The sequence below is a fragment of the Chiloscyllium punctatum genome, chromosome 23, assembly GCF_047496795.1.
Source record: "Chiloscyllium punctatum isolate Juve2018m chromosome 23, sChiPun1.3, whole genome shotgun sequence".
NCBI lineage: Eukaryota > Metazoa > Chordata > Chondrichthyes > Orectolobiformes > Hemiscylliidae > Chiloscyllium > Chiloscyllium punctatum.
In genome coordinates this window covers 29,891,257-29,908,025 of record NC_092761.1, presented here as the reverse complement: position 1 = coordinate 29,908,025, position 16,769 = coordinate 29,891,257, and positions in this window count along the sequence as shown.

Genomic DNA, 16,769 nt, shown 5'->3' with positions numbered 1-16,769 from the left:
TGTTTGATTGACTGGAGACCAGTATCTAATCGTGTACCACAGGGATCAGTGCTGTGTCCCAAATTATTTGTGATTCGGAGATGCCAGTGTTGGACTTGCTTGGGCAAAGTTAGAAAAGTTACAAACACTAGATGATATTCCAACAGTTTATTTGGAGGCATGACATTTCGAAGAGCATAATCACGTGATGAAGAAGCAGCGCTGCGAAAGCTCGTGCTTCCGAATAAAACTGTTGGATTATAAACTGATATTTTATGATTTTTAACCTTATTATTTATAATATTCATAAATGATGCAGCTATGAAAATGGAAGGGATTGGGGTGAATGTGATAAATCAGTTTGCGTTTGACACAAAGCTTGGCTGGTTGGTTGGCAGTGAGGAGGAAGGCCTTATATTACAGGAAGATACAGATGGAATGATGAAATGGGTGGATCAATGGCCGATGGAATGTAACCCTGATAAATATGAGGTGATGTATTTTGGAAGAAGAAACCAGACAAGGGCGGACTCAAAGAATAGCAGCACACTAGGAAGCTCAGAGGGTGCTACTCCACATAATGGGTGGCACGGTGGCACAGTGGTTAGCACTGCTACCTCACAGTGTCAGAGACCCGGGTTCAATTCACGACTCAGTCGACTGATTGTGTGGAGCTTGCACATTCCCCCCGTGTCTGAGGAGATTTCCTCCGGGTGCGCTAGTTTCATCCCACTGTCCAAAGATGTGCAGACCATGTGAATTGTCCATGCTAAATTGCCCGTCGTGTTAGGTAAAGGGATGAATGTAGAGGAATGGGTGGGTTGCACTTCGGTGGATCGGTGTGGACTTGTTGGGCCGAAGTGCCTGTTTCCACACTGTAAGTAATATAATCTAATACCCGTGAATGTGATTAAACAGCTTAATGCACAAGTTGACAAATCATAGCGACCATAAACATAGACTGTATTCATGGATGCACAGATTATTAAAGCTGTGTGTAACTTTGGTTAGGCCAAATGGAATACTATGTACAGTTCTGGGAGTCACATTACAGGAAGTATGTGATTGCACTGGAGAGGGTGCAGTGGAAATTCACTAGGATATTCCCTTGGATGGAGTAGATCAGCTCGGGTTGTTTACCTTGAAGCAGAGAAGGCTGACAGGGACGTGCTTCAGAAGGATAAGATTACCAGGACCATGGACAGGATGGATAGACAGCAGCTGCTCCTTTCAGTCAAAGGGCGAAGAAGAAGGGAGTATCATTTTAAAGTGAAGGGCCTGATCCTTAGTGAGGATTTGAGGATTGGTTTTCATCCAGAGGCTGTTGGGGTCAGGAATGCATTTCCTGAGAGGGCAGTTGGCACAGATAACCTCACAACCATTAATAAATACATGGTCGTGCCCTTGAAGTGCCATAACATACATGGCTATGGGCCTCGTATGGGAAAGTGGGACTAATATAGATCGTGCTGTATTTCTGACAGTATATGGCCAGTGCTACTGTAATTGTATGGGTTGGACGGTCAATCATTGAGCAGCATAAGACAGGAATTGATGAGTTTCTGAAGAATGTATTAACCAGGGTTATAAAAGTAAACTTGTCTCCATGTGCTAGAACAGGGAAGCTGGACGTGTCTAATGCCCTGCTCCCTTCCTGATGTTTTCGTGCAGTCTGTGGGAATGCTCTCATTGTTTTCACAAGCTCTTCAACATTAGGAGGTTAGCATCTGTCTGGTTGAAAGGACTGTGTTTCCTGTTCCCTTTTCCAAAGATCGTTGCCGGTGTTCTGTCTGGTTTTATCCTTTAAGAACTTAGAGCAATTTGATACAATTGAGTGTGTTGCTTGGCCGTTTCAGAGACCAGAATGGAGTTTCGCACATGTCTGTGTGTCTGGAGACACTTGTAGACCAGACCAGGAAGCATGGGAGATTCACTTCCTGAAAGTACATTGGGGAAGGGACAGATGCTAACAATGGGCATTAGATTCAAGGTCAATATTACTGGCACCAGATTTTATGCCTCGATATTTTGTTTATTGTTTTCAACTTCCACCAGCTGCCAGAGAATGATCCTGGTCTGGATCTGTAATCCAGTGATATTTGCACAACAAATCAACTTTACTGACTTTCCCCCAGTTCACACCCATACCCATTCGTCCATCAGCCCTGTACTCAGTAACCTAACCAGGTTTCTGATGTGCAAACACATCCAGTTTCATATTATCATTCTGTTGAGGGTCTCTCCCTGATGTCATGCCTCCAATTTGTTATGTTACATTAACATATTAATCGGAATCATTTTCTTTCCCATCATAACATCTTCTATGTTTGAAGTGAATGTTTTTCCCTCTGGTTTTCTCCCTGATCATGATTAAGACCTCTGTCGTGTCAGTGATGCCAGCCTTATGTCGTTTCAGAGAAAATGAACTTGTGCACTTTGCGTTTTGTTAACTTCCCAATGTACAGCGCTCTCTGCTGGACAGGGTGTTGGAGCAGATTCAACACATGTCTTTGGAAAATGTTCAAAAACAGAAACTGCTGTAGAAACTAAAGAGGTCTGGCTGCATCATGTGAGGCGAAAGCTGAGTTCATCTTTCGTATCCAGCGACCCTTCGACAAAGCTCCCACTTCCTACAGCAATTTGTGCATTTTTATTTCTAGTATTCATAGTTATTTGTTTAATTGAAAATTTGTGCTGTGCCTATTCATTTCTGGAGAAACTTAGCAGGTCTGGCAGCATCTGCAGAGACAGAGAAACAGAGTTAGCGTTTCAAGTCCAGTGTGGTCCTTCTTCAGAACTGAAAAGGATTGGAAACTGGGCATTTTAGTTCCTTGCCAGAGGTGGGGGGTAGGTGACAGGGAAAAGAGGGTGTGACAACAGATAAACAGGCTTTTAGCAGTGGTGAAAAGAGAAGATGGTATAAAATGAGATTAAATTAAGATGTGAATGGGGAAAGGGGTTCTCTCTATTGAGTGCAAGATAAAGAAGACACAATCACATAAGGTCATACGGAGGCCATGAGGGAGAATGTTGAACATGTGGTATTATATAGATCTGTCCAGAGATACATTTTCACTGTAGAGATCACTGCCGTCAGGCAAAGAAATTCAGGTGCTTGACGGCTTATTGGCACTAGTAAGATTTTCATGCTCCCTTAGTATTATAACATAAAGAAGAAAACAAATAACAGCATGAAGTTTTGGCTGACCGTTGTTTACCTGTCACTTTTAACATTGGTTCAAATTCACAGTGCTGATCTTTAAATGCTTGTTCTTGAAGTTAGTATCAGATGGAGTATAAGAGGTTGAGGTGTGACATTATAGTAATTTACAAAATCAGGGGAGACTTGGGCAGTGTGAAAAGCCAAGGTCTTTGCCACAGGATAGGAAAATTAAATCATGAGCCATAGGTTTATGGTGGAAGAGGGAAGATTTAAAAGGGAGGAAGAAGGAAATGTTTTTTACACAGAGGGTGACGTGTTTATGGAATGAGCTGCCAGAGGAAGACTGGCAGATGCAAGTACAGCTCCAACATTTAAAAGACATTTGGAAGAACATGTGAATGGGGACCGTTTAGAGGCATATGGGCCAAATGCAAGAAGATGGGAATAGTTTAGTTTGGAAAACCTGGCCGGCATGGGCAGGTTGGACCAAAGATTGAGCTTGTATGCGCTATGACTGTATGAATATAGAAAGCGTAGAAAAGGGAAGAAAAGATGTGATATAAGTAAATTGGCAAGAAATATAAAAACAAGAAGCACGAGCTTTTCCATGTATGTAAGAAGAGTTAAAGAGGTGTGTGTGTGTGATCTTTGATAAAAAGGAAATCAGGAAAGTATATTGAGGATATTTGGAGGGCGTGACTGGGGAACTGGATAGAGGGAACAGACAGATAATTTACACCTGTATTTAACATCGTTCTTCACAGATGAAGGTGCTGTAAATATTTCAATGGTATAAGCAAAATGGTAACAGCAGGGAAAATCTTGAGCTGTCTCTAAAAAAAGGAATGAGGCATTTCTCAAACAGATTAGACCAAGGGTAAACAGGTCATCAACAATTCAGAGCTGGTTTTAAAAGAAGTGGTCACAGAGTGGCTGGTGGCACTGCTTGAAATATTCCATAGCTCTCTGGATTAAAGGAGTGATCCAGTGAAACTGGAGACCCTCCAATGTGGCGCCTGTCTTCAAGAAACGAACGAGACTGAAAGTATGAAACACTTAGCCTAACCATTATTGCTGGGAATCTGTGAGAGTCTGTTATTAAGGACGGGACTGCAGAGCATTGAGAAAAGCTTCACACAGAGTCAGCATGGTCTTGTTAAAGGCGAACTACATTTTCCCTGTAAAATCATGCAAAGTGTTTCTGGAAATCCATGAGAATGTAACAAGTGGCCTTGATAAAGGGGGACTGGTAGACATGAGGCTTTCTTGAGATTTTCCACAAGGTATCACAAAGTAAAGGTTCTTATACAAGACAGAAGCTCATAGTCTGATGGGTAATGCATTAGCATGGGATGGCACTTGGTAAACACTTACAAATCGGAGAGTCAGGATTCATCGATCTTTATGAAAAAAAATGTATCTACTGGAGTACCACAAATATCAGTCCGATGGCAAGAGCTGCTTACAAGAGCTGCACTCAGCTCCTGACGGCGGGAGCTGAGTGCAATATACATTCGAATTTGAGGATGACACTGACAACCAAAAGGCAGGCTGTTATTAAATGGAGAGGACTCCCAAAAAAGGAACAGTACAACGGATTGGCGTGTTTCTGTATGAAACATAACGTCAGCATGTTGATGCAGAAATGTTGGTTCATTAGACTGGTTCCTGGATGAAAGGACTGAATTATTGAATACATAAAAAAGGCTGAGGTGATTATTCATTGTGGTTTAAATGAATGAGAGTGTCATTAATGAAACGGATAAGATACAGAGGGGGCTGGACAAGGTCGGTGTTGAGAATGTGGTTCCACACCAGAGCAGAGTCTCGAAGTCAGATATGTAGATACAGAGTAAGGAATATCGATTTCAAACTGAGATGTAAAGAAATGTCTTCTTTCAGAAGGTAGTGAATGGCTAGAATTTCCTAACCCCGAGAGTTGTGGAGGTAGGGTCACTGATTGTATTTACAGAGGGTGGATTGGTTTGTGACATTTCAGCGAGTTGAGGGATGCAAGGGGTTAACAGGAAAGTGGAGTTGAGCCGTGGAGTAGATCAGCCATGTTCTTATTGAATGACAGTGCAGGTTCCTATTTCTTCCATTCTTATTTATGTTTTTGGAAAATACTTGATTATTTTCCTGGAAGTCATGATTTAAAATGTTGCATTCAGAGACAGCGGAGGATTTGTCTGAGTTGACCTTGTGTGGGGCATGAGGGCTGTATTCAATGCGAATCTGGGCCTGTAACATGACCTACATCAGGAGCAGAAGTTACAGAGAGGAGAAGCCTGAAAAGAGGGGTTGGGGGAGGGGGGTCAATGACTGACCCAGCCTGGATTTTCCTATACATTTGCCAAACAACACCAAACCATCGGAGTGGCCTCAATCTGCTCCTTCACAGCAGGACCGAAGGGCTGAATGGAACGGACACGACTGGGCCATTCGGAACTTTGACAGTATTCCACCAGTCAATAAGGTCATGGTTCATCTCATTGTGTTCCCAGCTGCACTTTTCTCTGATTTCACAATAATCCCTGATTCGTCTGTCTATGGAAAATCAGACTGTCAGCCTCGATATAATATGAAGATTCAGCCCTCCCAATCTTCTGGGCGAGAGAATTCCCACTTGAATGAATTCCCACTTTGTGAATTTCTCCTCACTCCGGTTCTGACTGAGGTTGGAGGGTGTCACTGTTTCCATTTCTAGTCCCACTCCTCCACTGCTCACAACAAATTTTAAATGTAACCAGGTTGGCGATATGGCCGATGATAAGGGTCTAATACTGGGTCAGGGTCAGTTATCAGAACAAGCCAGTTGGATTTCTTCAGTCACCTACAAGTAATTAACAGAACTAACTGAGGAGTTTGATGGATATGTGCTTAGCACTGCGGCCACACATCACCAAGGAGCTGGGTTCAATTCCAACGTCAGGTGAGTTTGAACATTCCCCAAATATCTGCGTGGGTTCCCTCCCAATGCTCCAGAGTACAAAGATGTGCAGCTTAGAGTGGATTTGCCATGCTCGATTGCCCATTGTTGAGAGAGCGTCCCCTTCATGGTAACCTCTGTCAGTGTGGGGGATCTTAACCTGCGCTGCTGGCCTCCCTCTGCATCACAAACCAGCCGTCCAGCCAACTGAGTGCGAGACAGTTTAACTGTTACAGACAGAAACAGTCACAGGCAAAGGGCAAGAGAAACTTTCATAACAAAGAAAATGGTACAATTCAGATAACGGTCAAGATTAGAGCTGAGGATAAAATGTTCTCTGCTCAAAATTGTATTTCATAACGCGACAAGTGTTGACAAGCCGTGTTTGGCTGAATACAATAAAGTGAGACAAAGTGAAATAGCCAGAATTACTAACTGTGATTGGATATAAAGTAAGTCCATATTTTTGCAGGAACCCATGGGGTTGAATGACTGAAAGTTCCTATACCTGAAAATGGGAATTCTTTGGAACACTATCTGGAATTTTCCATATTCAAAGTGTGTGTGTGTGTGTGTGTGAGAGAGAGAGAGAGAGACTGCAGATACTGCACTGAGCTGGGTGGTGAGCTCAGACCATGCTCGGTGGGGCTAGTGGTGAGGCCTCCTCTGGGAAGAGAATAGACCCCCCTGTACTAGCCCATCCACTAGGAACTCTGTGCCTCTGATGAAAACCGTGGTGTTAGTTCCCTTTACCTGCCATGCTCGGGGTCAATTGTGCAGAATGGCTTCAAACTGAGGAAGTACAACAGTGTGCCCATTGGCCTTTGAAAGATGGCACCAGTGTCAGTGATCATAGAATAGCCAGGGGCATCAGTGCGATGGTGAGTCCCTCCAGCCATGTTGGGTTGGAGAATTGGGGTGGCATTGAATGCGAGTAACACTATGAGATTGAGTGGGTAGTTAATGTGGTGAGTTCGATAAGATAGCACCATGAAACGAGTTCAGTGTCGTACAGATAATCCCTCTCTCACACTCAATGAAAATGTTACTGAGACAAACTATTGTTAGATTCAGCCCAATGAGTCGAAGACTTTGCTGACCCCACACCCAGTTACAAAGTTGCAGAACAAATGTTCATCTAAAACTCTCCCTCATCTTTATTCTCGCCAATATCCCCTTCACCTATCATCCTGGGAATACTGACTCATGTTGTAGAATGCTGTCGAAGTGCCTTCATTTCAGCATTCTGAAACCTGTGATCTTACATGAAATTGTCTCTCAATCTCCCTTTCGCTTTTTTCCCCAAAATCCTTTTGATTGTTGGTAGTTAAACTGATTTCCCCATCATCTCTCCCTGGCAGGAACTAGGGAATACGGACTAGGCAATGAGGACTCTGTATCAGAGTGATCATGTAACTAGAAGCATAATTCAAAGGCACGGGTTGTGACTCCAAGGCAGTGTTTAAAACCCTACCACAGCCGATGACAGGGCTTAAGTTCGAATGACAAAAATTGGAATGAAACTTAATTTCACTCATGGAAACCAGAAAGCGTTAAGATTTATTTTTATTTCACTGATAGTCTTTGCTAAAGAAACTTAACGTTATTACCCAGTCTGAGCTCAGTGTGACTTCAGACCCAAAACAACATTGTTGGCTCCATTTTGTCTTGACAAATGGCCATGTTGTCAAGGACAATTAGTGATAGACAACAAATGCTGCCCTTGCCAGTGATGCTGGCATCCCGTGAAACAACAGCATTAAAGATGAAATAAACCAAGGAAGGGTGGGTGCTAGAGATCAAAAATAAAATTCTCCAGCGTCTGTAAGTGTTGGAGAATCTTGCAGGTATGGCAGCCTCTGTTAGGAGAAATGCAAATAACGGTCTGAGTCCAGTGACCTGCTTTACAACTGAAAGCAATCTGGGAAATAATATTATTTATCCTGGTATCATGGATGGTTGGGGTGGAGAGAGAGGTGGGGGCCAAGTTTAAATTGAATGGATGGAGAAATTGCCGAAAAAGAGAGGAAAAGAAATGAAAAGTGAGCAAAGGGATTGCTGATGATGAACTGAAAGGAAAACAAAATGGCAAGTTATTCTCACATTTCCCCATTTTCCCATATTCCTGAATATTGCGTCCATTTAGATTTGTCCTTGATCAAAGTGAATTAGGTTCCCTTTATCTCTCTTCTGTGAGTGTGATGATGAAATCCATGAGCAATGCTGGTGCTGCCTTATAGTTGCTGAGATATAGAGAGAGGTAATGTTACATTGTCAACTGCTTCTTTGGAGAGAGAAACAGTTACTGTGGGAGTGTGCAGAGATGCAACAGCTTTCTCAGCGAGGAAGAGAAACTCAGGAGCGGAAATAGTTTTCAACACTGAGCGCATTCACGTTCCGTGTGGGGAATTGACTTGTTCCTGTCATTGGAAAATCAGTCGAGTTTCTGTGGGTGCTTATCTCGGGTTTGTATTGTCAGCTGCTGGGTCTGGTGACCCCACTCTATACACTGCATTTACAGTGTGTCTGGGTCCATGGTAAACAAATGGAGATGAGGCTCAACGGAAGGAAAGCTCTATAAATAGGGAGGTGCAGGACAGTACATTATCTTTCCTGGGATTTCCCGGGACATTTGTCTCAGCTGGACCAGGTGTCAGGTATGAAACCAGTTTGTTTCAAAATTGAGGTTGTTACTGAGCTGTGCCCCCTCCTTCAGTGTACTGTGTAGCCTCACACACCAGTGACAGGACTGTGCTGATGCTCACCATGAATTAAACTGGATTAACGCTGGAACTTTCCAGGCAGGAGTGAGTAACATATCCACCATCACCGGAGTGCAGTCCTCCGATATATTTACTGGCTAACAGAACCCATCTGTCCGCTGAGAGCAATATATTGTGTCCATCTCCCCGAGGAAGGTACAGAAAGAAACTTCCAGAAATACAAGGAAACAGAGTGACTGGTGAAAATGGGGAACAGCAGGAAATTAGAATTAATAAAAGGTACGTCTTTCAAAATCTCATTGAATTTAAGGTTGGTATGTTGCTGCATCTGATGAGCTACATCCCAGAGTATTGAGGAGATGAAAACAGTGCTAGTGAAAGAATTACTGATTATTCTTCAAAGCTGGTTACATTCTGGAAAGGATCCTTCAGACTGGAAAGCAGCAATTGTAAACCTAAATATTTAAAACAGGAGTGAGAGAGCAAACAGCAAACTAAGCAGTGGTTAGCTTGATGTAAGCTGTGAGAAAAACATTGTAACCTTTTGTGAGGAATGTGACAACTAGACCCTTGGAAAATAATGACATGATTCGGTAGAGTCAATCTAGATTCAAGAAGGGGAAAGGAACTTGATCTTTGATAAACCTGCTGGATTTGGTGGAGGTTGTCCGTTGTGATGTCGACAATTGAGAACCAGTGGGAATGAAGTATTTGTATTTTCAGTAGACATTTGACATGGTTGAATACAGGTGAGTGGAGAATGTTAGAGTCCATGGGTAGGTAGGGGTGGAATACACCGAATGTATTAAAAGTTGGATAATCGAGAGAATGAAGAGAGTAATATAATTATCTGGAGTGAAGGCTTTGGGGTATCAGAAGAATCAGAGTTTGGGCAATAGCTCTTCACAAGATATAAAATGTTTCAGATATGAACAACAAATATCATCATTCACATTTATGTTCATTAAATAGTAAGAGATTGGAAAGTGCTGTTGTTGAAACAGACCTGGATGTGCTTGGTCATATATAAGTCACAAACAGAATTTTTACGCAGCAGTAAGTAAAAGATATGTGGCTCATCATGCATAATGATTAAAGTACCAGAGTAAATGTATCTTTCACAATGATAGAGTTAAGTTGAAAGACTGTTTGGTGTATTGTGTACAGGTTGACTCAGCTTTATAAATAATGATCTTGTCAGCGATTCAGTCCAATGGGGTTTCACTAGACTAAACCCTGGCATGATGTTACCATGAGGAGAAAGTGAAGAAACGTATGCTTAATAAAGTGTGTTAAGGTGTTTGTGAATATATATTTTTTAAAAAGTGCTGAGCACACTGAGTGTTGAAGATACAAAATTGCCTTATTAGATCAATTAAAGGAATGCCCAGGCAAATTCATATTTCCTATGTATTGAAGTGCAAATATATCCACTGCAAATGTATTGGCTCGTTCCTGTTCTAGTTGAGGAGAGATCTGCCCGGTAACAGCATGGAGATTGTGGTTTTTGAGGGTGGTGGTGGTGGGCGGTACAGCCGGTTACAGTATCACAAACGGACAACGCAGCAGAATCATCTAACCTGCCATAAGAAAACATGCATCATTCTCCTTCACTACTAACTTCACGAGAGCAATGGCTGATGGGAGATGTGGTCAATATCCGACGTTGCCAACATTCAATCCAATCCAGTAGTTTTTGTGAACTGAAGGAACCATACTGAAAAGGGTTAAATGGAGCTGTTTGCTCAGTGACTGTGATTGATGCCAGTCTCCATGGATCCTAGTTGTATCACTGGATGTTTTCCGTCTCCTATTAGTAAGGGGCCTCTTGCAATGGTTTATGCCATTGTAGCAGCAGATGCATCAACTCCAACGCTCAAAGGGATCAGCAGCTGCAGAGACAGAAAAAGGAGACTTAAACATAGTCTGGAATGATCCATTAATGGATCAGAATCTGAGAACATTAGACTGGAATGCTGCAACAATGGACAGGAGTTTATCCTGGAGTCTTTTCTATTTTTTCTGGTCTTGGTCATCATTACCAGGTCGGATATGGGGTGCACTGATGATTATCCAGGCGGGTTACTATCCTATCCGCTCTATTGTTGGTGTTCCTGGTAAGTTTCTTCATCTCTATCCATTTATTAATCTCTTCGACAATGGTGAACTTCTTTGATATTTCTGTTATCTATATTTGACAAAGATGGAAACTATTGTCTTCAGTTTCAAATGCAAATTCCATTGTTTACCCACATATTTCAGAACCGCCCACACCTCCGCCCTCACAAACATCTGAGAACGAGACTGTTCACGAAACCGAATTTAAATAAATAAAATTCATTCATGTCTCGGTATTCTGTCCATCAAAAACATATCCACTACCAGCTCGATTATATGCCCAGTCACCATCTTGACTTCATTGCTGACGCTTAATTGACCATTATCTATGCTTTGGTAAAATTCAGACGTTATGGCTCCACCCCTCCTCTAAGCACTCTTTCAGTTGCAAATATTTCGATCACAACTTTGTTCTTATCTCTAAAATAACTTAATGACAGGAACATTCTCTCAGAGCAGTAATGTCGGAAGAAATGTAATTCAGATGCACAGGTTATTATACAGAAAGAGACTGTTCCACGTCGTACCACAGACGATGTCAGAAAGTAAATACACAAGACAGGAATTGGAAATAACAACCATAACATTTCCAGCATTTGGTCTATACGTTTATCTATTTCACTGATGTCCTTTGGTAATTGGATCTTGCGTTACTCTCTGGTCTGGCTTAAGATTGATGTGAGACCCACAACAATGTGCTTGGTTCTGTACTGCCTGAAAGGATGACCTCGCAGTAAATGACATTTGGTTAGGTCAACAATTGCTGCCCCTGTCAGTGATGCAGACATTCCAAGTAATAACAAAATTAAAGGTTAATAAAGCAAAGAATGATGCAACAGATCAGAACCAATAAAGAACGAGAAAGTGCCAGACAAACTGAGCAGATTTGGCAGCCCCCTCTCGTCGACAGAAAAATAGAATTGGCAATTCGATTCTAATAACCATACATCTGAACTGAACACAGTTGGGAAATAGTGTGATTGATGTTGGTGACACCGACATTTTTATGAAGGGGAGAAGGACTGAGTTGAATAGATGGACAAAGAGAGAGATAGAGAGAAAGAAGCAAACAAAGGGATTTTTGATAATCAGCTGTGATGGAAATAAAAAAATAAATTTAAACCTTGCTTATGTTTCTCCTGTTCCCATATTACTGATAATCATGACCATGTAAGGTATATGTCAAAGTCCCTGTTTAAAGCTATTTATGTCCGTTTTTCTCTCTTTCCTGAGTGGGATCATCTTTCTTTATTCATTAATGGGATGCTGGGCCAACATTTAATTGCCTTTCCTCATCGTCCTTGAGAAGGTGTTGGTGAGCTGCCTTCCTGAACCACTGCAGTTTGTGGGCTGTAAGTAGTCAGTGCTGAGGTCCATGTGGTTTCATTTCTTTGAGGCTTTGAAGTGACTGATATAACTGAGTGGCTGGCTTGGCTATTTCAAACTGCAACTGAGAGTTTACCATATTGCTGTGGGTCTGGAGTTACATGTAAGCCCGACTAGCTGATGATAGTAGATTTCCTTTCCTGAAGGTCATGAGGGTGGCAGGTAGTACAATCAACAATGGTTTCATTGATTCATAATTCCTGATATTGCATTTAATTCAATTTTCAACATTTGCTGTTGTGGGATTCGGATCCGGTGTCTGGGTCATTACCTGATCCCCTGGATTAATAGTCGGAGATAATACAGCTAGATCATCGCCTCCTCAGTATCTCCAATCAATTCCAATGGCAATAGTGATGTTGTTGTTGGTGTGACTTTGCTTCATAAGGCATAATAAATGAATGGCAAAAAATGCCATCCTTCTCATTTGGTATTTATGAGAAGGCGAGATGATGGGAAGTGCTCTTGGGGAAAAGGAGCTGGATGTCCTTGATCATGAGGCACTAACAGAATTCCTACAGAGCAGTCGGATACTGGCAGGTGGGACTAGATTGGGTTGAGATATCTGGTCGGCACGGACGGGTCGGACCGAAGTATCTGATTCCATGATGTGCATCTCTATAACTCTATGACTCAGCAAGTAATCAGCACAATGAATGAGTAGGAGCGTTCATTACAAATTGATTAAAGTATAAGAGTGAAGACACCGTCCTGCAGTTGTGAAGTGTACTTGAGACAGTATTTTCTTTCATTTATAATCAATGATCTCCTTGGTACAGAGAGACGGTGTAATGGAGTTTCAGCAGACTAATCCCTGCGGTGATGGTACCATGAGGAGAGTGCGAAGGAAATGAGTGTTTAATCTGTAACGCTCCAAAGAGAAAAAAAAGTGATTGCATTAACACTGGAGTGTTATGAATCAACACTCATTATTTCCAAAACAAAACACGGATAGCATTAGATACAAAATGTTTTCCATGATACGTGTCTTCACATTTGGACAGTATATAGATAGGAAAGATTTAGAAGGATATGGACCAAGCGCAGGGAAATGGGGTTAGCATGGATGGACATTTTGATCAGCATGAACCAGTTTGTGCTAATGGGCCAGTCTCTGTGCTATAGGATTCTTTAACGCTATGATCGTTTACAAAGCTCTATGAAGCCCCCATGTTATTTGAGAGAGAGCTCCAGGTTCTGAATCAACTCTCACCGTCTGGATGTACAGTTGGTGTGTGACCCTGCATTGAACGTCATGTTGTTCACAAATCTGTCATCAGCCACACTCTGATAGTATTAGCCATTCCCGCCAGCTTCTGACGTCCATACAGAAAACTAGCCTGTATTCTCTGTCACAAACAAATCCTTCTTTCTTGCTAAAAGCTGTTCATTGCCTCAAGTAGACTCTTGTCCTTGATGTTTTTCAGAGGGTCAATAAAACGGGGCCAGGCTACGATCAGTCTGGTGAGATACAGACGCGAAACGGACTTTCAGAGGCCTTTTATTTATACGTAAACAGATTAAACTACATGGCAAAGTTGTCATGCTTTAGAAGTGACCTGGATAATGAACGGGGAGTCGTCAGCTCTTTTAGATGAGCTTGCTGAGTTGAGCGGAGCTAAGCAGTTTTCAGGTGAGTCTTGTACTGGGTAGTTCAACTGGGAGCTGTGTGGAAACTCTCTCTCTTTTCTGCCCTTCAGCTTCAACCTGGAAGCATGCATTCCATTATAACGTTTTTTCCAAGGGAGTTTGATTATTAGGACTATTGTGTGTATTTGGAATAGCACAATTAAGTCTTGCTGGACAGTTTGAATTCTGTCGGGGTTCTTTATTCTGTTCTTTGTGTTTCATTGTGTAACTTTGTGAATAACGTTTTTGTCTGATTTAAAATCTAGTAGTCACCCTAGCTAAATTACTCTGGGTAATTTTCATTGGATAATTACCAAAACAAACTGCAAAGTTATTCTCTGGGCTGCTTGTTGAAGAATGTTTTGAGTGGTCTGGCCTCGTCCATAACAGACTGGGTGCTCATTGCTGGATGTTTAACAGCGAGTGGGAGATGCTCGTGTCTTTATTTCGGGTATTAGTTTGATTGGGTTGACAAAGCTAAGAATAGTAATGGCTATTTCAGTTGTCAAAAGTTTCCTGGGTGTTCATGCAGTAACTTTGGAATTTTTACGAAAAGTGACTAATACCAAGTTGCAAGAATTAGCAGAGAAGCTGGAATTGGAACTGACTGCTTCTGTGAGGAAAGGAGAGATAATTACAGCAGTAGCTCGTCAATTAAACTTGCTGGAGAAACCATCAGAATCAGAGATGGCAAGAATTCAGTTGCAAATGACACATCGTGAGTTAACATCGAGAGGGAGGGAAAGGGCAGCCAAAATGAAACATTTGACTTTTGATAAAATGCAGAAGAGGGGGGAAAAGAGAGAGCAGCAGAACAGAGAGTAAAAAGAAAGAATGGCAAAAGAGAGAGCAACAAGGGAGAGAGAAAGAGAGAGCTTTTGAATAGCAAAAACTGACTCTTAAAAAGGAAAGTCAGCGGGCTGGAAATAACGGCTGAGGGTGCGCTTAGTAAGGAAGAGAGTGAGGATGAGCAAGCCCCTAGTAGTTAGAAGCCTAGTGAGAATTTGTTTGAGTATGTTCAAGCGTTGCCTCAATTTGATGAGAAGAATGTGATGCCCTTTTCATCTCATCTGAAAAGTTGCCGAAACAAATGCAGTGGCCAGAGGCAATGTGGGTTTTGTTGATCCAAACGAAACTTGTAGGTAGGACTGGTGAGGTATTCACATCCCTATCAGAGGAGGTATCTGGGGAGTATGAGCAGGTTACAGAAAACATTTTGTCTGTATAGGCGACCTTTCAGGAATCTAATCAGGGATCCTGGTCAAACCACTGAGTTTTTAAGGATCACACAGACTAATTTCGATAGTTGGATATGAGCTTTTAAATTCAAGCGAAGCTATCATGCCCTTAGAGAGGTTAATACTTGGAGGAATTCAAAAATTCACTACCTGAAGTAGTGCAAACTCAGGTTGAAGAGCAGAGAGTGTAAACAGCAAGGTTAGCTGCTGAAATGGCTGATGATTATGAACTGTTACATAAACTTGGTTTGGCTTCCAGAACCAGTTCTGGTCTCTGAGGGACAGAAATTGGAGCAAAGAGATATCCTCACATGCAAAGGGAAAGGTAGATCACAGTGTAGATCATAAGGATAAATTACCACAGTAATAAAGAAAACCTTGAAGGGGACAAAGAAGTTAAAATACTATGGTGATTTCATTGTAATAAAGTGGGCCACACAAAATCACAGTGTTGATGGTTTGGGAGAAAACCAGCTGTAGGATAACAGACAAGCCTGGAAGTTTTGTTGGACTCGGAACATAAAGCATAGTGGGAGTTAGGCAACTGCCTCAGTGTGTACAAGATTATCAGTGGATGTGTCAAAACTGCATAAAAACTTTCATGAAAGGGAAAAGTTTATTCACATAGGCCAGGAATAATTGGTAAGGAGGTTCCGATATTAATTGACACAGGATCTTTTCAGTCTCTAATGCTGAGGGGTGAGGCTATATGCACTCTTGAGAGACTATTTTCAGAAAATGTGCTGGTAACAGGAATTCATAGTGAGGCAAAAAGTGCTCAGTTATGTACAGTGAGGCTAGAGAGTCCAGAGAAGAGTGGAGAATGTGTGGTAGGAGTAGTGGACCCCTAACTCTCAGCTCCAGGAATCAAATTTGTCCTTGCAAATAATATAGCTGATTCACTGGTAGGCGTGCTGCCTACTCTAGTTGAAAATCCAGGGGAGATGCAGGCAACTGAAGACCTGGAGAAGGTTTATCCAGGAATTTCCCCTGATTACGTGACCAGAAGATCACAGATGCACAGGTTTAAGCAGGATAAAGGCACAGATAAGGAAGCTGACGTAGAGTTATCCGAAAGTTTCTTTGTGATCAGATAAGTGGAACAGAGAAGGAGCAAGTAGGAAAACATGAACGTATTTTTAGCTCTGCTAAGCTGATTGAGTTACAGCTGAAAGACGAGGAGCTACAAAATTTATATCAAAAGATATTTAGCAAGAAAGAGAATGAATGCATTCCTGTGTGTTATTACTTAACAAATGATGTCTTAAAGCGGATATGGAGATCAGCATACATTAAAGCAGATCAGACGTGGACAGAAAATCCTCAAATTGTTTTGCCTGTTGTGTATAGAAAGGAGGTGCTGCGAGTGGCGCATGAGCTACCACTTGGAGATCATTTCGGGGTGAGGGCATTACAGGCTGAAATACAAAGATATTTTCACTGCCCTGGTCTACACAAAGATTTAGTTGAATATTGCCAGACGTCTCAAACATATCACACAGGCAGTAATAAAACCTGCAACTTGAATACCTATTCCAGAACTTGAGGAACCTTACACAAGAATCTTGACAGATTGTGTAGGTCCCCTATCTCAAACAAAAAGT